The following is a 22,428-nucleotide window of genomic DNA, read 5'->3' on the forward strand; positions in this document are numbered from 1 at the left end:
CTGGCTCTGTAGACCAGGCTGGCCTCGAACCCAGAGATCCACCTACTTCTACCTTCCAAGTGCTGGGATTAAAGGCCTGTACCACCACCACCCGGCAAGAACACCATTTTTTTTTTAACAGTCCTTTGAAAAAAGTCAGTGACTGATAATTTGGGATTAAAAGATTTGAGTGCTTGCTAGGCATGGTAGTGCATGCTTTTAATCCTAGCATTCAGGAGGCAGAAGTAGATAGTTCTTTGTTAGTCTGAGATATCCTGATCTATGTAGAGTTCCAGGTTAGCCAGGGCTACATAGACTCTGTTTGAAAAGAAAAAAATGAGCTCTTAATCTGATTTATTCCAAAGGCAGGATTGCCTGTTCTACCAAGTTCTGCACTGTGTTCTGGTCTAGAAAAGGCAGACGTCTATTCTCTGAAACTCATAGCAGTTTGCTGTGGAAATGCTACCGGGACAGTGGTTATGGGGGAGCTCAGAGACACAGCTCTTCATCATTCCTGGAAGGCTTGATGATGTTATTCAGCAAGAGGCATTTGAGCTGACTTTAGAGGGAGCAGGATTTTAATTGGTTAGGTTGATTTGTTTGCCATTCTGTAGCATGAATCTTAGAGAGTCTTATTAATAAAATCAAACCTGAGGCCAGTTATTGGGATCAGTGCTGGTAGATCAGAGAGACAGAACAAGCCACAGCTATCTCACCTTGCCAGTTCCTCAGCTGGTCCTGTTCCTCAGACTGGAAGCCTCTGAGTCCTCATCCAGAATGAATCTCAGCTGAACTACTGCTAGAAATCCTGAACGCTTAACCAGCCAAATGCTGCTAGTTTCTGGTCCTCAACGCCTTATAAACCTTTCTACTTTCTACCACCACTCCCTGGGATTAAAGGCGTGAGTCACCATGCCTGGCTGTTTCCAATGCGGCCTTGAACTCACAGAGATCCAGAGGGATTTCTGTCTCTGGAATGCTAGGATTAAAGGCATGTGCTAACATTTTCTAGCCTAAGTATCTTGTGGCTTTTCTGTTCTCTGACCCCAGATAAGTTTATTAAGGTACACAATATTTTGGGGAACACAATACCATCACAAAACCAGGGCCTTGCAAAGAGCTGAGCGAATGTTCTGCTATGAGTCTGTACCCCCAGTCCTTAGCAAAGGGACTTTCTAAGCTAAGAAACTGAAGGACTCTAGATATGGGAACATGGGTGATGTGTCTAGGATCCAAGAATCGCCTGCTGCAGATGATGGTCTGTGTGTTGGACGCTGAGGTGTTGAGTTTGGGCAGTGTTCTCCAGTAGGAAGACACTGGAAAGGAAACTGGAGAAAACAACTGGAGAACAAAGACTTCAGTCTTGAGCATTTTCTAGAAAAGACCATGTTTCTAATGCCTATGCCTCTTGGTAAATGACTTTTAGATCTTTTGCCTTTTGAACCCCAGCTCCGCATCAATCAAGACTTCAAGCTTTACTTCCCAGTTAGGAAATGATTCCAGTTAAGGTGCACTGAATTTGAGCAATTTCAGATTCTCAAGTCCCGCCTTGCATGCTGTAGTTGGAGTGTAATTGTTACAGCCTTCAGAGAAGAGTTTTCCAGGGCTGATTGGAACCATTTCGACCCTTTTTCTTATTTCATTTCTAGGAAACTGCTTTCTATCTAGGAATAACCTGGCATGTGTACTCAAGTGCATTATACTTTTGCTTTTTAATCCTTAAAACTAACCCAAATGTCCTGTCCATACAGGACTAGTTTATTAGGATTATGATCCAACATGTCTTAGTATTCTCTGAAAGGAAGGAAACACTGGATTGTTAGTTCAAGGTCACCAAATATTGCTTATATAGAACTGTACAAGCACTTTTGTAAACTAATGGATACTCAAAATTGATGAAGTCACATCAAATTGATGACAGTGGCTTGGTGAGGTGAGGTGGAATTACAGGAGAATATTTAGTCTGCTTTATATATTTCAATTATTTTCAAATTTCTTAATGCATGTATTTTATAAACCAATACTAGGAAGAAAAAAAGCATCCTGGAGAGACTAACATGTCTTAGCAGAAGAAAACAAAATAAATGATACCTAGTCCCTGTCTTAGGATTTCTATGCTGTGATGAAACACCATGACCAAAAAGCAAGTTGGAGAGGAAAGAGTTTATTTGGTTTCCACTTCCATATCACTGAAGGAAGTCACGACAGGAACTCAAACAGGGCAGTGACCTGGAGGCAGGAGTGTGGTGGTATTGTGTTCCCTGAAATATTGTGCACCCTAATAAACTTACCTGGGGTCAGAGAACAGAACAGCCGCTAGATATAGAGGCCAGAAAATAGTGGCACACACGCCTTTAATCCCAGCATTCCAGAGGCAGAGATCCGCCTGGATCTCTGTGAGTTCAAGGCCACACTGGAAACAGGCATGGTGACTCATGCCTTTAATCCCAGGAACTGATAGCAGAAAGCAGAAAAGTATATAAGGTGCGAGAATGAGGAACTAGATGCTGGTTAAGCTCTTAGGCTTTTGAGCAACAGTTCAGCTGAGATCTATTTGGATAACAACTCAGAGGCTTCCAGTCTGAGGAAATAGGATCAGCTGAGGAACTGGCGAGGTGAGGTGGCCGTGGTTCTGCTTCTCTGGTCTTCCAGCTTTAACCCCAATACCTGGCTCCAGGTTTGTTTTTATTAATAAGACTTTTTAAGATTCATGCTACACAAGATGCAGAGGCCATGAAGGGGAGCTGCTTACTGGCTTGGACAGGTTGCTTTTTTATTGAAAACCAGGACCACCTGCCCAGGGAAGGCCCCACACAATAGACTGGGCTCTACCCCACTGATCACTAATTAACAAATATACCCTACAACCAGATCCTAACATAGGCATTTTCTCAATTGTAGTTCCCTCCTTTCAGATAATTCTAGCTTGTGTCAAGTTGGCATAAAACTAGTCAGCACAATTTCTAAATGACATTTGTACAAGAATGTACATGCCACCCAAAAAAGTTTCAAGTGGTGTGTTGAGCCCAGGTATCAACTGAAGGAACATTTTTAGAAGTGAGCCTTGTGCTGTCCTGTATTATGTGGCAAAAGTTTTCACAAATAGTTGTCTGTTATATATGATCATAAAACTTAAAAAAAAAATGTTCAGAAAAGGCTTGCCCCAAGCTGGAAGGCAGAATAGGGGTGAGGAACTGACAAACTGCTGGCACACAGATAGCTGTTATTGGACCACCCAGCCCCCATTGTGTAAGCCAGTCTAGTAAATCCCCTTTGTGATACGTGTTGACTTCACTGTGTGTTTCTCTAGAGAACTAGCATGGAGACATGTTGCGTTTCGTTTGCTTCATCTGAACTGTACTTGGAATGGGAACTGCCACCAAGGTTCACCTCTAAACAGGAAAGAGAAAAGTTTATTTATAGGAAAAACTGAGACAGACAGAGATGAACCTAACTGGAAGCCACGGTCCTGGGAAGGGTCTGTCTTTTGTTGAATTCACAGTCATCGCCACATCACAGAGCAGAGTATACAAGGATAAAAGGCCAAGTTTGGGACAGACACATGCTAAATGCCAGCATTCTTCATGTAGAATTATAGCCTAAAATGAGTCTGAATTGATTTAGATCATCTATTTTTTTTTGGCATTAATATGTTGAGTGCTTCTTTTAGGGTAGGCAAACACCAAACGAAATTAGTGGTGGTAACAGCAATGTGATGTGTCATAAAACAAGAAGTGAGTCCCACATCAGTGCCCCACCCTTGTCCTATGGGAGTGTGGAAGAAGGTTCTGGCTTTCTGACCAGCCTTCAAGGACCTTCTTGGGGTTCCCTGACCTACTAAGCTTAGTGAAAGAGGAAGAGCAGGAGGAAGGACATTCCCAGAGGGTGAGAGGATGTTGCAGGTTCTGAGACTAGCCAGGGCTACCACTAAATAGAAAAAATGAGGTGTGGGTGCGGGCTGCAGAGGGGGTCAGCATGGCAGATGGTGTCCTGTTGGAGAAGGGCCTTGTGTGCTGAGCTAGGGGGTTGGTTCTTCATTTTTCTGAATAAGGGTCTGGCAGGTGGAAGTCATCCAGGGTCACCGCAATGGGGGAGAGAATGAAGCTTCAGCAGATATGTATCTGAGGCCAGATTAATGGATGAGATGTCTCAGAAGGATAGTTGCCTTTCTGTGTTTCCAGTTCCATAATCATATGTTCAAGCAATCAGAGATTAGAAACTGCATCTGTATCAAGTATGTGCAGGCTTTCTTTTTGCCATCGCTCTCTAAATAATACATCATAACAACTGCTTATATAGCATTCACATGGCATTGGACACTAAGTCATGGAGAGATAGATCACTCGAAGTACATGGGAAGACGCCCACAGACTCTGTGCAAACACTACCTTGTTTCACATAAGGGGCTCAACCATCCTAGGTGAAGCTGGAACTGGAGGCAGCCTGTTCATAGCACATAGGTGGCAGTGTGGAGCAGAAAGTCTCAGCCTCGGAACAGTGTAGGCCACCGCACTCCTACGCCAGGAGATTCTAACACTTCTGCAGTCTTCAGACTGGTCAAACCCCTGGTGGCCAACATTCATCTCTTTTCTAGTCCTCTCACCCAGAGCCTCCCCTAGGTGGGGGGTTCTCTCCTAAACAAGCTGTGTCACAATTCTAAGTGTTCTGTTTGTCAAATATACTAATGTCACACTCTTCAACTTTGAGGGGAAACGTTCTATTTTGTGAATAAAGCCTTGTGGTTTAGTCTCTCTCTCTCTCTCTCTCTCTCTCTCTCTCTCTCTCTCTCTCTCTCTCTCTCTGTGTGTGTGTGTGTGTGTGTGTGTGTGGTGTGTTCCACCTTTGCTGTGCCACGTGAGTGTGAGTATGTCACAATTTATAGAAATGCATTTAGAGATTTAAATGCCTTGTATTCTTAGCCAATATACTTAGGATCTTCCCCTTCTCTCTCTTAGGATATCACTTGTTTTCACTGAAGAAATACACTATTTCCCTTTGTTCGTGTGTTGTTACAAACACCAAGAACCTTGATCTTTGTATTATTTCCTAAAGGCAATAGCATACAGTATAATTGTAGAGTCAACATGCACAGCCCCACCCCTTTTCATGTGCGGCATACAGCCAAACTGTACCAGACCTTTCTTGAATTTACACTGATTTCATATCGTAATCCCTTTGAAACATGCTCCATTCTGTAAATGAATTGAGAAGCAAAAATCCCACTTCACCCAAGGGATTACGTGGGACATCCTTAATGTCTGACAACATGAAAATCTGTTAAGAAAATATCCAACGATTTGAGGACATTTAAAAACAGTTCAGAAAACAGGAAAGCTTACTTGGGGATTTTCTTAAATTTTTAAAATCTATTTTGAGGTTATCCCATGGTTTGACAACAACATACTAATCATGATCTATATGAAATTGGGTCCCACAACAACATCTAAGAATGGGGGAAGGTCTAAAAGGTCTAATGAGATCCTACACCATGACTGACATTTAACGCTAACTGGGGGAAGGAGTGATACACTGATTAGCTATCTATGTTCCAGAAAATAACTTCACATTTATGTTCATGCAGGTGACCTTAATTAAACTCAGTGGGTCATATCCGCCAAGGTAGGAAAGGGAGGACCTGGGAAGAAGTGGGCTTTGGTAAGAGGGGGAGGGGTGATACGGGAGGCAATGAGAAGAGAAAACAACCAAAATTCATTATAGCCATGTATGAAATGCTCAAATCATCCCACTTCCGATGCCCCTTGCCCTGTCCATGGTTGGGAGCTGGAAGTGACAGAAGCAGGGTCTATGGTGGTGTGCAGCTGCTTTCTTATTCCGAGACTCAGGCCTCACCTGGCGTGGCGATGCTGTGCTGCAGGGCCGCCTGCCAGCAGGGGGCGCTAACCATGTCCCACCCCAGATAGGGCTCCAATAACAGACCAAAAGCAGATAGAGCTCTAATAACAGACCAAGTTATTAGAGTCTTATGAGTCAAGACAATATGAACTTGACATACTGAGAAAAGGTACCAAGCCATGTAGGAGATTGTAGATAAGAAATATGGGTTAATTTAAAATGTAAGAATTAACTAGTAACAAGCCTGAGCTATTGGCCAATCATTTATAATTAATAATAAGTCTCAGTGTGGTTATTTGGGAGTGGCTACCAAGACACAGAGAAACTCCACCTACAAGGGGTGGCTAATAATTGTGGAATTTCTTTGAAAGGTGCTAGACATGCCCGACAGGCTGGGGAGATGGCTCAGCAGGTGCTTGCCAAACAAGCCTGGTGATTAAATTTCCTGTCTGATAATCTGTAGAGGTGGAAAGAGAGAACCACAAAGTTGTCCTCTGGCCTCCACATGTGCACTGTGGCACTAGTGCATACACATACACAACGAAAATAGTGAGTAAATACTTTTCAGATGTCCCACAACTGCTTTGGTCATGATAGCTTAACTTTGAGAGTTTACCAAAATCTGCTGAATTGTGTATTTGAAGTGAGTGAACCGAACTCTATGTGAATAATAGCTCAACAATGCTGTATTTTTAAATGTTTTATTTGAGCATTTTCTTCTCTCCAAGTCTCCTCACAATTCTTAGATTCCTCCTCTTCTTTGAGCTCTCTTTTTGTCTACAAGTCCCGCCTAACCTCTACCTGTCCAGCTATTGGCCAGTCACCTTCTTTATTAAACCAATCACCGTGACATATATTCACAGTGTAAAGGAATATTCCACAATCCTTCTCATGCCCCTATTGCTCTCTGCCTCGGTCAATCACTAATCTGTTTGTCACCCATAGAGATGATGGTCTTGATTGGGCTCTTGAATATAGTCTTTCATCCCTGGCTTCTTCTGCTTGGATGACATTTTCAAGGTTCATTCACTTTGAAGCATGTTTCACGGAATACTCCTTTTTGCTGCTAACACTGTGCCCTTGTGTGCCATGTGCCTCTCCACCCATTATTTGGTGGATTTTGAGTGAATAGACTTTTATACATTAACATAAACCACATAATAAACATTTGCTAGATGGTTTTTGATGCATTTAGAGGAAAGACTCTAAGTTATTTTCGACTCCTAATTTGTTAAGCAAGTCAAATACCCATTAGCAATAGACTTGAGCTGTTCTAACATTTCTGAGTTGTAAATGACAGCCATTGTTTCCCCTCAATTTTCCAGAAATTAAGAAGCAAATTTGTCAAATAAATAATATATTTTCTAGGAAATGGGCAAATCTTGGGGTTACATAAAGGACATATTGTATTCACATACCATTCATGAACTACACATAAGTAGGAAATATTCATATAAACCATTTTTTTTAGCATTTTGTTGTAGCTAATGTCTTCAGAAGCAATGTGCAGATGTATTTTTGCCTTTCTAAATACATTAGTAATGATAATAATGGTTAAAAAAAAAGCAAACCAGTGTTCATAAAACACTTGCTCTATGCCTGGCATTATTCCAAATGATTTTACATATATTAGCACATAATACTTAAAACTAAAATCAGCTACATAATTTACATGCCCAAGAGCAAAATGAAAATTCAAGGCCTGCTGTTTACAAATCAGACAGAAGGTGCCATTAACAGTAGGTACTACAATATAAAGCTTTCTCTCCCTCCCCCTTTTTTTTTCTGATGCTTTTTTTTTTTTTTTGGTGTGCTACTTAACATTCTAAATAAAAATAAAAACATATTAGCATGAATCTTAACGTTTATCTTTACATCATGCAGTGTTCATTTAAATGCAATATAAGCACTTAATTCATATGCAAACTCAACAAACTTATATTTGTATTCCATAGTTTATATGTGCCTGTGCATTTTTGCGCTTAGCAGAACAGTGGGAAATGTACCAAACTAACTCAATTGTTTCTACTCCCAAAAGTTCGGGATGCTAAGCAAGTACTTTACAGCTGCGCTACTCTCCCAACCCACATTACATTTCTGGATAAACTGTTCAGCTGACATGGAGGTGCTGGGTCGCCAGTGGCCAGGACAAACTGGAAGAGAAGGGACAAGTGAGAGTTCAGCCTTTCCCTTTCCTTCTACATTGCCATTTTCAGCCCATGTGGTTAGTTACTCTGGGAAATAATGTTTGTTTGTTTGTTTTTTAAAAAAATGATACGCTATGTGTGTACATCTGTGTGTGTGTTTGTGTGAGTGCAAGTTCCAGAGCAGGCCAGAGGTGTCAGATCCCTCTGGGGCTGGAGCTACAGTTGGCTGTGAGCTGCTAGATAAGAGTATTCAGGACCAATCTATGGTTCTCTGCAAGAGCTGTATGAGCCCTTAACCACTAAAACATCCTTTCACTCCCTGGGAAGCAATCTCAACTTCCGGTCTTCACAAAAAATCCGTTGGACCTTCAATAATTGTTTTCAAATGTATGGATGCGTTCCATCTAACAGAATGCCAAGCTTTCTCCTTCTCCCTTGACTTTGTTCTTTCCTTTATGTTCTCGGTCTGTTTGTAGAAATGTCAAACGCTGAGCAATTTCTGGGTGTGCAGTTTGTTGCCAAGTATGAAATTACCTCTTTCAGTTTAGGCGATAGGCATGTACACGAGTGTCCAGAAGTCCTTGGAAAGGCCTCTGAGAGGGAACTGGGGAGGTGCTGGCCCAAGGTGGGAACTTGCAGCTGTAAGATGAGAAAGTTGTGGAGCAGTGAGTGCTCACACTGTGAATGCAACTAGCTACTAATAATGTACTGTGCCCTTGAAGTCGCCCAAGAGAACAGATCTTAGGAAGGCTCACCGTACAAATAGTGATGATAAAGCTGGAGAGATGGCTCAGCGATTAAGAGCATCGGCTCCTTTTTCCAGAGGAGCTGGGTTCAATTCCCTGCACCCACATGGCTGCTCCAGGGGATACAATGCCCTCTTCTGGCCTCTGTGGGCACTACATGCACTTGGTGTGTGGACATATGCAGGCAAAAAATTACCCACATACACAAAATAGACATTAAAAGAACAACGTTTTTTCCAGGTGTTAGAAATAGTAATTAGATTGATATTTTCACAGTGTATATGCACTAAGCCCCATAGGCTTTTAATGTACACATTTTGTTTATCAATTGTCTCTCAGTACAGCTGACCTTAGATTATTTTATGAAGTGTGATCAAGCAGCACATTTAGGTTCCTTTACAATTCTGTAATATTTATGAATAAATCTGTTTTGCAAGATATACTGGAACTTGATTATCTAATGATTTTAATGAATCAAATAAAAATATTGGTAAGAACTGCCTATTTGGGCTTAATTTAGTAAAAATTGGAACTCCAAATCCCTTTCTTAGTTGAAGGAATGACAGAAACCACACTCTTCACCTGATTTAAATCTTCCCGTTAGAAACACTTAAGACCCCAGGGTGACACCCAGCCCCTTATCCACCACGAGGAAGAAGAGAACACTTATGGATTCCAAAGATTTTAATAATTCACCACATACGCGGGTCACTGATGGAGCAGGGCTGCAGGACAAGGCCCTGGGAGCCCTGTTTCTCCTGACAGCCCCGAGCAGGGGCAGAAGTGGGGTTTGTAAGCATAAAATTCACAAACATTTGTTGCCAAGTCACCAATTTTCACCAATCGGGATTTAGAGATTAGGGACTTCCTGTGTGTTCCATTATTGTCAATTGATATACAATGTAAGTCTTTCAGTCCAACCAATTAGATTCATTTGTTCTTTCAGTGGTTAAGAACAACCATAATGTTTCTAAAGAAGGAAAGATGAATAATGACTATTTCTATGGCTTAGGGAGGAGGTTGCTCAGCCAATGGAAAGTTCTCAGCTCCCCTAGGGCTTGGGAACCTGAACTTTATTTCACCCTACAAGTAAAGTGGAGTCTGAAGTCAAAATGGCAGTACTCAGGTCAAGATGCTTTTGCCTGGCCCCTTCACCCAAACTATTCCTTAGCTCTGCTTCACTTTTCTCTCATGGATCACTGTGTGTGTGTGTGTGTGTGTGTGTGTGTGTGTGTGTGTGTGTGTGAGAGAGAGAGAGAGAGAGAGAGAGAGAGAGAGAGAGAGAGAGAGAGAGAGAGAGAGAGAGAGAGAAAGAAGCCCAGGCTAACTTGTTAAAGATGACCTGGAACTTACAGTCCTCTTGCCTCTACATCCCAAGTGCTAACATTACAGGTATCCTGTTTTATGAGACTTTTAGGGTTGATCCAGAGCTTCGTGCATGCTAGGAAAGCACTCTGAGACATACTCCCTGTCCTCACCTGTCACTTTTATTTTACAGATTTATTTTCTATTGTCGATTTCCCTGATGCATTATTTACTTTTTTTTCCTTGTTGCTGTGATCAGATAAGTAACAGGAATCAACCTAAGGGAGGAAGGTTAGAGGGATCCAATTCATCAGGGTAGGAAAGACATGGAGACATGTGAGGCAGCGGCTCTTCACAATGCATCCACAGCCAAGCAGGAGGGAGAGAGAGAGAGAGAGAGAGAGAGAGAGAGAGAGAGAGAGAGAGAGAGATTTGCATATGGTGGCTCAGATCCCATTCTCCTCTGTATTTAGTCTGTGACACCAGCCCACGGCATAGTGCCATCCACATTCGGAGTAGTTTTCCTAAATACTTGACCTTTCTGGAAACGCCTTCATAACGTGTCTAGAGGTGTGTTTTAATGGCTGTTCTAAAGCCCATCAAAATTAACCCCCAATAAATATGTTCTGCACAGAAGCAGGGCTACATCATTCATGAGTATATTTTGTATACAGAACAGTGTTTGACACATAGTAGGTGCTTAATAATCTCTGTCAGAGCATTAAAATCAGAAATTCCAATCATTGAGAAATTGGGAGAATCACTTCCCAGTGTTCTGATTTGGATCTAAAAAATTATAATGAAGGCAAATTATTGAGCAGATCATTAAATGCTACAACATCGGGGGTAATGAAAGCAATTTTAATAGGTTAGTTTATACTTTGATGAATTTCAAATGTAATCAACAGTTAGCAGCAAACTCCAAAGACACGTGATAAGATCAAGCTGAATTTGAAGGTGAAAGCGACTCTCAGCATCTTGTCGCCCAGTTTCCCAGTGAGCTTTGCCTGATCTTATCTGATCCAAGACAACCTCTACTGCCCTTTGTGGTTATAGCTTATGGCTTGAAGCTCCCATAACGACAGAAAATTGAGAGTATGATTTCTTTTTTTAAATTATTTTTATTTCATGTGCATTGGTGTTTTGTCTGCATATATATCTGTGTGAGGGTGTTAGATCCCCTGCAACTGGAATTATAGACAGTTGTGAGCGGCCATGTGGATGTGGGTGCTGGGAATTGAACTGGGTCCTCTGGAAGAGCAGTATGTGTTCTTAACCACTGAGCCATCTCTCCAGTCCCCACCCCCAGAGTATGATTTCTATAGTGTCTGTATTACTGAAGAATTCAGCTCTGAAGCGGGGAAAGAATACCAAATGAATTTGCCTTCTACCCTTGCTGACTTCTTTACTTGAATTAAGGAATTTTAAAAAGCGAAGAGAGCCTGAGTGTCAGTAGTAAAAATATCTTAATAGTCTGAACACAGAGCTGTTCTCTGTAACCAGATCTTGAATTGAGGGAGTGCCCAGGGATAAACATACTTGTCACTTATGGGTCAGTGGTCTTCACCAGCTGATGATGGGAGGGTTCAGATCCCAGTGTCTCTACTCCCCATGCAACAGGGCAGTGACAGCTCACTCTACATTTAGCATCCATAGGCAGGATGCTCTCTCTCAGCTGCCTTTCTCCCAACCCCTGAAATGGTGCCATCCATATTTAGCCTGGGGTTTTCCACCGCTGATTTTGTCTTTTATAATTGCCTAAAAATATGCATGGAGTTTGTTCCTGCTTCCCTCTCTCTAGGGCCCATAGTGGTTCTAGATGCTAAGAGAATAACATATCTCCAGGCCTTTGTTAAAGCAGCTCTTTTTGATTTAGGGTCAAATAGGGATGTCTCTGGGCACTATGATGCAGCTTTTGGGTGAGAACCATGTTAAGGACTCAGGAGCTGGCTGGCCACAGTCTTTGGAGCTAAATTTTGAAAAATCATTTATGGGAAACAGGTTTGGGCTATGATATAACATACATTATCACTGTTATTACAGTTACTATTGTGTAGAGGAATTGTAGTTTGTAAAAATAACTTTGATTTTCAAGTGTGACAAAGAACTAATTTTAAGTTTTATTGCTTTGTAATATTATTGGTTTTGCTGGCTTATTTAATCAAGCTTTTATTATAATATGGAAATGTAGACCTTTCTATGAATCAGTCCAGTATTTCACTATAAATACTGTTGGTGAGAATTTATTTGATCAAGTACGTAATATAAGATACACTGGTAAAAAGCCCATGCCCACGGAAAAATATCTGAAGACTTGATCACAATTGTACATTTATGTTGAGTTATAAACTTGACCTTGGATGCATATATTGTCATTTGGTTGTGAAATCCACAACTTCCTACCTATGAATAATCAGGACACAGAAGCACTTTCACATTTAAATTGCTTTAAAATTATTTATTACCAAGATGTAATCCATTTTTATAATAAAATGCCATCATTGACAAATTTGCATAAAGAAGGGTAGGCGCTTAAGTATTTCCCTATCATTTACCTGGACTGAGGGACAAACAGTGTAAGATATTCCTTTAAGAACTCTCTGTAGGCCGGGCGGTGGTGGCGCACGCCTTTAATCCCAGCACTCGGGAGGCAGAGCCAGGCGGATCTCTGTGAGTTCGAGGCCAGCCTGGGCTACCAAGTGGGTTCCAGGAAAGGCGCAAAGCTACACAGAGAAACCCTGTCTTGAAAAACCAAAAAAAAAAAAAAAAGAACTCTGTTAAAATACCTTTCAAATGAAACATGATTTAAAAGGACAATAATTGAATGTAACTTCACAGATTAGTTTGACTCTTGTGGATTGGACAGACATGGTGGGTACATTCCTGGTATCCAAGCAGTTGGGAGATAAAAACAGGGGAACCGCTACAAGTTCAAGGCCGTCCTGGTTTATGCACTGAGTTCCAGTCTCAAAAGTCCAGATCAAGCAATCAATCAATCAATCTATGAGTCTACATTTTTTTTTTACCACTAACATACTAAGCATTTCACTATAAATACTGTAGTGTAGATCCTAGTGGCCCCCAAAGGCCCATGAGCTGGAGGCTGTGTCCTCTATGAAGCAGAGTGTGGTAAAAGAAAGGGAAGAGGAAACTTGGACTCTCTCTCCTCACCTGTCTCACTTCCCTTCTCAACCATCGTGAAATGAATATGCTCCACTCACCCTGGATTCCCATCACGATTTACTGTCTGCTGTAGCCCAAAAGTGGTGATACCAACCGAAACCTCTGTAACTGTGACCCCAAACAAGCTTTTCCTCTTGTAAATTGACAGGTATTTGTTATAGTAACAGAAATATGACCAATGTAGTAAGATTAACTGTAGCATGAATCTTAAAAGGTCTTAATAGAAACAAACCCAGAGCCAGGTATTGGGGTGAATGCTGGAAGATCAGAGAAGCAGAACAAGCCACAGCTACCTCACTTTGCCAGTTCCTCAGCTGATCCTGTTTTCCTCAGACTGGAAGCCTCTGAGTCCTTATCCAAATGAATCTCAGCTGAACTGCTTCTCGAAAGCCTGAAAGCTTAACCAGCCTAGTTCCTGCTTTTCATGCCTTATAGACCTTTCTGCTTGCTGCCCTCACTTCCTGGGATTAAAGGCTCACTTTCTGGGATTAAAGGTGTGTGTCACCATGCCTGGCTGTTTCCAATGTGGCCTTGCACTCACAGAGATCAAGATGGATTTCTGCCTCTGGAATGCTAGGATTAAAGGTGTGAGTGCCACCATTTTCTAGCCTCTGTATCTAGTGGCTGTTCTGTTCTCTGACCCCAGATAAGTTTATTAGGGTGCACAATATTTTGGGGAGCACAATACCAGCACAATTAATGGTACAAAGACAAATATATATACCTTCAGCCATTGATTCATCTCCTGCCCCCAAGCTTGAGCCATAGGATAGAAGATATTTATTGAGGCCCTTCTCCCAGAAAGATGAAAAGAAATGTGTATTCTCCCCAGATAAAGCAATGACTGACTGTCCTTGTGGGCATTACTTATAAGGATCCTGGATGACACCGAAACAGCTATATAACTAAATGTTCCACCACAGAATGGGGTCTGACTCACAAAGCCTGCTGAAGTCTTACCTCTAGTCTACTTCACACTCCCTACATGTCCTAGCACCTCTACAGGACCCCCATACAACTGGGGACAGGAGGGAGTGCATGGCTGGAATCTTAGAGACAGATTTAAGAATTGTCCCTTATCTCCTTATAATGGGTAGGGCATGTTACCAGTGATGTTACTATGACTCCTTTCTCTAGATGTCGCTGTGGGAATTTTGTTGGCAAAAGCATTCTCTCACCACTGAGAGTGCAAGAAAAGAGATGTCACTGGTGGACCAAAGCCAGGATAGCTCCTAAAAGGCTTCCATCCCAGGTCCAGTTCGAATTCTCATTTTATACTCTAAAACCACAAGGTGGGGCAGGCACACAAGCAGATTTTACAGAAGTCTGCGTGGCAGTCAGCAGCTTGTTAAGGGCAAAGACTCATTGTTTCAGCCATTCCTCTGGGTCATTCTGTTCCAGGTAGCAAGCGAAGTCATGCTTGGCAGACGGAGAGTGAGCAGTGCTTTGAATCACTAAATAAACCAATAAATCATTATCTAATAATTGATTTGTTCTTCTACCTTGTTCTACTTCAACATCGCGGTACTGTCACGTGACCGTGGGGCTGTCTTGTTCTGTCGGTCACAGCAGCAGTCTCTGCTCCAGGAGGATGATGCTGGAAGGAAGCGGCCTCTCTATGGCACTCATGGACAAAAGCGGACTCCGTAGGCTGAGGATGTAACAGGGTTGGTAGGGTCCTTACCCAGCAGGCATTAAGTCCTGCATTTGATCCTGAGCACTGAATAATCTGACTGTGGTGATGAATACCTATAATCCCAGCTGCAGAGACAGAAGGATCGGAAGCTCAAGGTTAGTTTTGACTACACAGCAAATTTAAAAGCAGTCTGTCTGGGATACATGAGACCTTAGCTCAATAAGTAAAATAAATAGAATAAATGTAGATTTCTTGAGGCAAATACTACTGGACTTGGTAGTCTTGCTGGACAAAACAAGCACCTGTTAGTTCTAGTTCTGGGGAGAGCTATAGAGCAGAGCAGGATGTCTTGACATACTCCTGGTCCAGTGGGTACATAGCTTTGTAGCAGATCCAGATGGCTCAGGTTTCTGGGCCATAACACTCCACCAGTTCCCACCTGTGCAGCATCCACATTCCTTTACTCCATCAAAGACTCAGATGCAGTATGGAACCCTAACTTCCTTTGGCTTAATCAGTTTATCCCAAACGAGGGTCTGGCCGGCAAGGGCTTCTTTCCACTTTCTTGTGCCTCTAGTCCCTCCCTCCCATTCTCTTCTTCCTCAAGTGGCTATTTTTCAGGAAACAAAATTTAAATGTTAGACAGGTACAATTTATGTTTGAAAGGTCAGCCAGCAGGGGAAAGACCTGGGAATCAATGTCATCATCTCTTCTTCTTAGGTGTGATAAATTATGAGCCCAGCTGTGGAAAACACTCATGGTCTGTGAAGACGTCGCATCTTGCTAGAGTTGGTTTAGTCCAGGCAGCCAGGATCCCGTTAAGAATTTCTTCCCTGCAGGATAGTGATGATCCCAGGATACTTTTGTCTTTAGTAATTGAGACCTCCCATTGGACATCTAAATCCCCATTCTGGCTTCCTACAAAGCCCTTTAAAATGACATTTTGCATATGGTTTGTGCACGGACCTGTGCACCAGACACACGTGCTAAGATGGCAGCGGACACCTTCAGGGAGTAGGTTTTCTCCTTCCCTCAGCTATGTCTCAGGCATTGACCTCAGGTCATCAGCTTTGGGGGCAAGGACCTTTGCCCACTGGGCCACCTCACTGGCCCTGCAGAATCTATTTTAGCTTTAATTCACACTTTTACTTTTGGGGACTGAGAATCTGAATCTCATTCACAAATCTACCTTAAGATATTTCATTATGAGAGAATTGGATTAATTTTTAGGGCTTTGGTAAGCTTTTCTTTCCTCATAAGGGCCATCCATTCACCTGTTTTATTCACTTAGATGAGGCCCACTTGAACACATAACATGATTTTCAAAGCGATTTTGAAATAATGGAGACCCTGCCTAAACCTTTAAAGGAAAGGGCTTACTTTAATAGATTTTTCAGGAGTATCCTAGCAACCACACTATCATGAAATTTATCAGTTTCTCAGAAAGAATGTGCGCTAAATCCAAGCAAAAGACCCTTCTGTTTTAGTTTCTTATGAGCATTTTTCTTCATTGTCCCAAGCGTTGGTTCTTCTCAGACACCTTCACTCTGGAGACATCACTAATGTCCATTAAAGCAATATTTGATGTTATTCTGCCAAGGTTAGCTCATCAAGTGGCACCGACTCTACCTGAGAGTAGATAGATGCATTGGTAGATATTTTAACAATTGCACTTTTTTAAATGCCAAAAGGTAATATTTGGCTTTTGAGTTTTAATTTCTTTGCACTCAGAGAGATGTCATGAAATCTTGATCCCAAAGACAGCTGAGGCTTAGGAAACACCTTCATTTCTACTGATCTTGATCATCCTCAGTGCTGCGAAAGGATGCTTTGTTCTGCTCTTCCATCAATTATCCATTATTTTCCATCTGAGGCCTTCAAAAGAATTCTGAATGCAAATGAAGACTTAAAAAAACCTTTCCAGGTATGTAGACAAGCCAAGCAGAAAATGGTGTGAATGAGACATACATTCTGTAAGTGGAGCTCAGACCTGAGCAAACTGTTAAAATTAAAGAGCTTAAGCGTGAAGCCATGGATGGCCAGGCTGTGTGTATCACTAGCACACTTGAGTCAGCCTTAATTTCAGCCTTCCTGCTATCTTGAAAACAAACTGAAATTGTTATGTGGGTTGGCCTCAGGGGAATTAGCATTCATGGGTTCTTTGCTATATAATCATATAGTGTCCGCAGGGGTGTGTATGTGGACATGCATGTGAATACTGCACATACATAAGCACACAACTATTTTAATTTAGTAACATGATTATCTAGTCATAGAGACCTAGCAGGCATCCTAATAATGAACATCGGAGTGCGTCCAGAAGAACAGATTAGTATGTCCAGCATTTAGAAGCTGACTTTGTAATGACAGCTTCCTTCTGGGACAACGCCCTTTTAGCAAGAGTTGAAATTTATAAAGACTCCTTTTCCTTTCAAAATAATAGACATTCAAAAGAGATGCAGGCACTCCATCACACTAAGTAGTCTTTTTTTTCTATTATAAGGGATTTCAGATAGCAGCTGACATGAAGTACTCTTTATAAGATTCTTGTCTAAATATAACCCGAGTTATTTAGCAGTTGAGTTACTCTTGGAGCTGTGTGAACATTACTAGTTTCTCCTTCATCCATGTTTAACTGCTTTGTCTGATTATTCATTAAACCTCAGTTGTCTTGGTTTTATCCTTTGGATTCCTGGAAGGGTTTGGTTATGAATTAGGTTTTGGTGCTGATGTTGACAACAAAGGAGGCAGGATGTCAGATGCAGAAGATGCTGGGTTCCCGCAGCATCCCTGTGTGGTTCTCCTCCTTTGCTTCTTTCACTGCCAGCTTGGTCAGTGTTGTCCGAGAGAGAGAGAGAGAGAGAGAGAGAGAGAGAGAGAGAGAGAGAGAGAGAAGAGACAGAGACCGAGACAGACAGAGAGAGAGAGAGAGACAGAGAGAGAGACAGACAGACAGACAGACAGACAGAGAGACAGAGAGAGAGACAGAGACAGAGACAGAGAGACAGAGAGAGAGAGAGACCGACAGAGACAGAGACCGAGACAGACAGACAGACAGAGAGAGAGAGAGAGAGACATAGAGAGAGAGAGAGACAGAGAGAGAGAGAGACAGAGACAGAGACAGAGACAGAGAGACAGAGAGAGAGAGACTGACAGAGACAGAGACCGAGACAGACAGACAGAGAGAGACAGAGAGAGAGAGAGACAGAGAGAGAGACAGAGACAGAGACAGAGACAGAGAGACAGAGAGAGAGAGAGACCGACAGAGACAGAGACCAAGACAGACAGACAGAGAGAGAGAGACAGAGAGAGAGAGAGAGAGACAGAGAGAGACAGAGACAGAGACTGAGACAGACAGAGAGAGAGACAGAGAGAGAGAGACAGAGAGAGAGACCGACAGAGACAGAGACTGAGACAGACAGAGAGAGAGACAGAGAGAGAGAGACAGAGAGAGAGAGAGAGAGAGAGACCGACAGAGACAGAGACCAAGACAGACAGACAGAGACTCATCTATGATATGAGCCAGACTGGTTTAAGAATTCTACAGCCTAAAGAGGCTTTTCAAGGAAAACTCATTTGTTCAAACAACACCCTTGGATTCTTGTCACCTTGGCAGTCCAGGATTCACAAATCACTAGACAACAATTATTCATTGACTAGACACTGTGTGGTGAATCAAGGCATACTGGCCTGATGACCTGGAACCCAGGAGGGAAGAATTTCTAAAGCACATTCTGACACTTGGGTGAGAGTCCTGGGCCAGTCAGAAAACACTGGGGAAGTCTGGGCCAGCCTGACTACTCTTTCTCCATCCTTCTTCAATCTTCCTTTATGCAGAAGAAAATAAACCAAACAAACAACTCTCCTAGAAGCCTGAATTCCCTCTGTAAACATTTACAATTCCCAGGAATTGAGGGCTTAGCTTTAGGGTTATAGGAGGTGAGTAAACCCTTAGCTTCCAGGGTTATAGGAGGTGAGTAAAGGGAGACAGGGGCAGGAGCAGTGAGGATCAGGCAGAGCTCCACCTAACCTATCTCCCTGGACAAGCATAGTGAGGGCTGTGATTCCTGCGGGATGGGCAGAAGAGAGCAGAGGCTGAGATGAGCACAAACATCCCCTGGCTGAGAGGATCAGACTGAGGCCGGTTCTACAAACGGATGAGTGGAGACCAAACCATTTAGAGTGTAATTCCTCTTCAATGAGTGTGAGCATTCACTGGTGGAAATGAGACTTCCTTAGGAGGTTGTGGAGGGGCTGGAGGGATGGACGGCTCAGTGGTGACGAATACTTGCTGCTGCTCTTGGAGAGGACCCGACTTCTGTTCCAGGCATCTAAGTCAGGTGACTCATCACTGCCTCTAACTCTAGCTCAAGGAGAAGTCTGGGGCTTCTGGGCACCTGCATGCACACAGTATTGTTTTTTTTTAGAGCTATTGTATAGAGCGATGTAACTTGGGCCCTAAGACTACTTCTTACTCCTAATGTACTCTCCATCTTGATGATCTCAAAATAATTTTCCCTTCAGCTTTCCAGGTCTCAGTCTGTAGTTACAGCTTCCAGGATCACAGGCACCCTGCCACGGAGCTGGAGAATTTAATTCTTGCCGTTAATTAAAAGAGAAGAGCATTAAACTACAGCAAAAACAAAGCAGCGTGCTCTTTTGAATGCTGCAGCTTAAGGAACAGCAAGTCTAATTAGAGGAGGATGAGAGAGTCTAAATGGGACTTGTGGCCACTTTCAAGCTGAAGGCTGGTGGCGCGGATGCCTTTGAACCGATCCCTTTCATCGTTCCCATGCAAGCCCAAACCAGGGCCTCTTCTCTGCCCCCCAACCCCAAGCACTTAGCTTAGTTCTCAGATGAAACAAAGATGTTATAAGAAATGGAACACAAAGGAGACAGATTTCTGAGATAGTGGGGAAGTGGGAGAGGAGGAAATGTCTCCTCTTTTGGAGACTCTCCTACTGCTCAAATGTTTAAAGGAAGTAAGTCCCGGAGCTTTGGACTGTCATCACTGCCAACCTTCAGAAACAATGTATCATTCTAGGAGTATCCAAAAAAAAAAAAAAAAAAAACCCTGGAACTTGACTTTAAAGCCAAAGTTAGGGGATTTGGAAGAAAAGAAACTTATTGGCAAAGCTGCTGTCATCATCATTATTAATATTTGTTTTTAATGAACATTTACTATATGCAAGACATGGCATTTAAAGACTCTAAGGGAGATCTCATTTCGACACAGCTTCCTTTATTTGCACTTGACATTCCCACTTCTCCTTAGGAGAGCCTGCTTAAACATTTAAAGGGGTCCTGTGTATGCTGCCTGCTCTGCTGTGGTGTAAGAGAACCTGTGTTTGGAAGTCAGCAACTTATTCTTTGTCTGAGTGTGGCTTCTTCACTTATTAAACGATCTATTCAGACTGCACGATTTTATAAACTTGAGAAAATCAATGTAAGAAACAGTTGCATAAAGCAACAAGCCACTGCACGCAAAACTAATACGTTTTAATGGGTGTCACTTTGTGATTTTCCAATTCCATTGAAATGGCATTTTTTTGCTTCTCACTCTTAGCTCCCTTGGGAGCGGAGCAGGCAAAATATCACCTCACTGTGCCTGAGAACAAGCCTGGGAATGTTTTTCTTTCTTAAAGACAACTGAAAAGAGCAGTCAGTTTTTGTTGTCTTCTCTGCAGTGGGAAGCAGTGGGAAAAGCAAATGAAAGGATCTATGATTGCGAAAACAAATACACAGAGAAGTACAAAAGCGTGACATACAAAACAGCGCGCTGCAAACGTTTCACCAATTTTCGTTTTACTAAGGAAGAAAATCACACGAATTGTTTCTGTCTAAAGTACTCTACTTGAAAAGGCAATTCAGTCTCCTAGCAACCAACACTTCTCCAGATCAGAAAGCTGGCTGGAGGAAGGGAGGAAGGCCAGTTATACAAAGGGTAAAACAGAATTCTCCAGGGCCTGGAAGGGAGGGAGGAGAGGTGTCCCAGCCCAGTTCCATTCTCCCAGTGCTGGCTGGCCTCTGGGACCTCGGAGGTTCCAAACAGGGTCAGCAACCAGGTCAAATGCTGGGACTATCTCCTCTGCCTATGCTCTGGCACCTCTTTCCTCATTCCCTTGGAACTCGCCCTTTCTAAAACCCCAACATCAACACAAGCAAAGCTTGGAATTCCTTTGCACCCAGGCTGCCCTAAATGGTTTTCAGGAAAACAACAACAACAAAATCTTGCAACATTCTTTTCTTTTTTCTGCTCATGTGTTCTGATGTCACCAAAAAGTGTGGATCCCCCCCCACCACCACCACCACACACACACACACACACACACACACACACACACACACACACACACACACACGAACAGTGCAGACACTGACAGAGGGGATTACAACTCAACTCAATCCTGCCATTATTTGCCTGGCAACAGTCTCCTGTCTCACGGGTTATGTGCCCAGTCCCTCAGACCACCTCAGATGCTTCAGATGCTAACGCAGAGAAGGTCTCAGGTGGGCCACCATTTCTGTCCGACATGGCTGCACAGAGGAGGGCCCCAGACTCCTTTCCTGTTTGCTCCTTTACCAGAGCGTCAAGCAGAACTCTGGAAAATGGTCTACTGACCATAATGTCAGCTTATTACAATGGGGACAAACCCTGGTAGCCATGTGTGAGGAAAGGATGGAAAGGGGTGTAAGTCTTCTAGGACCTCACTAGGCTCATCCTGTGTCCCCTAAATCTGCACAACTCAACAGCCTGGAAGTCTCTGAATTGTGGCCTTTAGGGTTTTTGTGGAGGTTTCATGAAATGCTAATTGCATCAAAGTCAACCTCAGGCACGTCTTCGCTTCCTGAGGTAGGGCAGAGGTATGGAGTTGGAAGTGTCAATCCTTGAATCCTGTGATTGGTTTCCCCGGCCACAAGCTTCCATCTTTAGGCTATCCAGGAGTCACCAACAGAGTCAGCTCATTAACATACAAATCGCTTCATCCTCCCAAGTCCCAAGGGTTTTAGGAGTTATATGTCTGGAAAGCAGAAGAAAGCTAGGGCACATTTAAAAAGATTATATCATACTGCCACATAAGACCACATTAAAATTAAATGAAATTAAAAATCCGTTCCTCAGTCATACATACCACCTTCTGAATGTTCCCTCGCTGATCTTCTCAGCCCGGGTCTGTTCTTTGGCACTCTCCAGAGCAGCACTGAGGAGTCCTGAGCTCTCCACCATGGTGACGACTATTCCTGGTTGTCAACTTGACTCTATCTGGAATGAACTACAATCCAGGAATGAGGGGCACACCTGTGATCCGGATCTTGGGGCCGGAAGACACACCCTTTAATCCAGATCTTGAGGTGGGAAAGCAGACCTTTAATCTGGGACACACCTTCTCCTGGAAGCCTATATAAGGGCAATGGAAGAAGGAAGGCTTCCTTCTTCTCTACCTGCTTGCCTTCACCTTGTCAGCACATCTGTTCCTTTGCTGGCATCGGAACCCACTTCTTCCCTATTCCAGCACGTTTGGAAGACCAGCTAAGATACTCAGCCTAGTGGGACTGAGTAACTGCTAGATGCTTGGAC

Source organism: Peromyscus eremicus, chromosome 6, assembly GCF_949786415.1.
Source record: "Peromyscus eremicus chromosome 6, PerEre_H2_v1, whole genome shotgun sequence".
NCBI classification, from domain to species: domain Eukaryota; kingdom Metazoa; phylum Chordata; class Mammalia; order Rodentia; family Cricetidae; genus Peromyscus; species Peromyscus eremicus.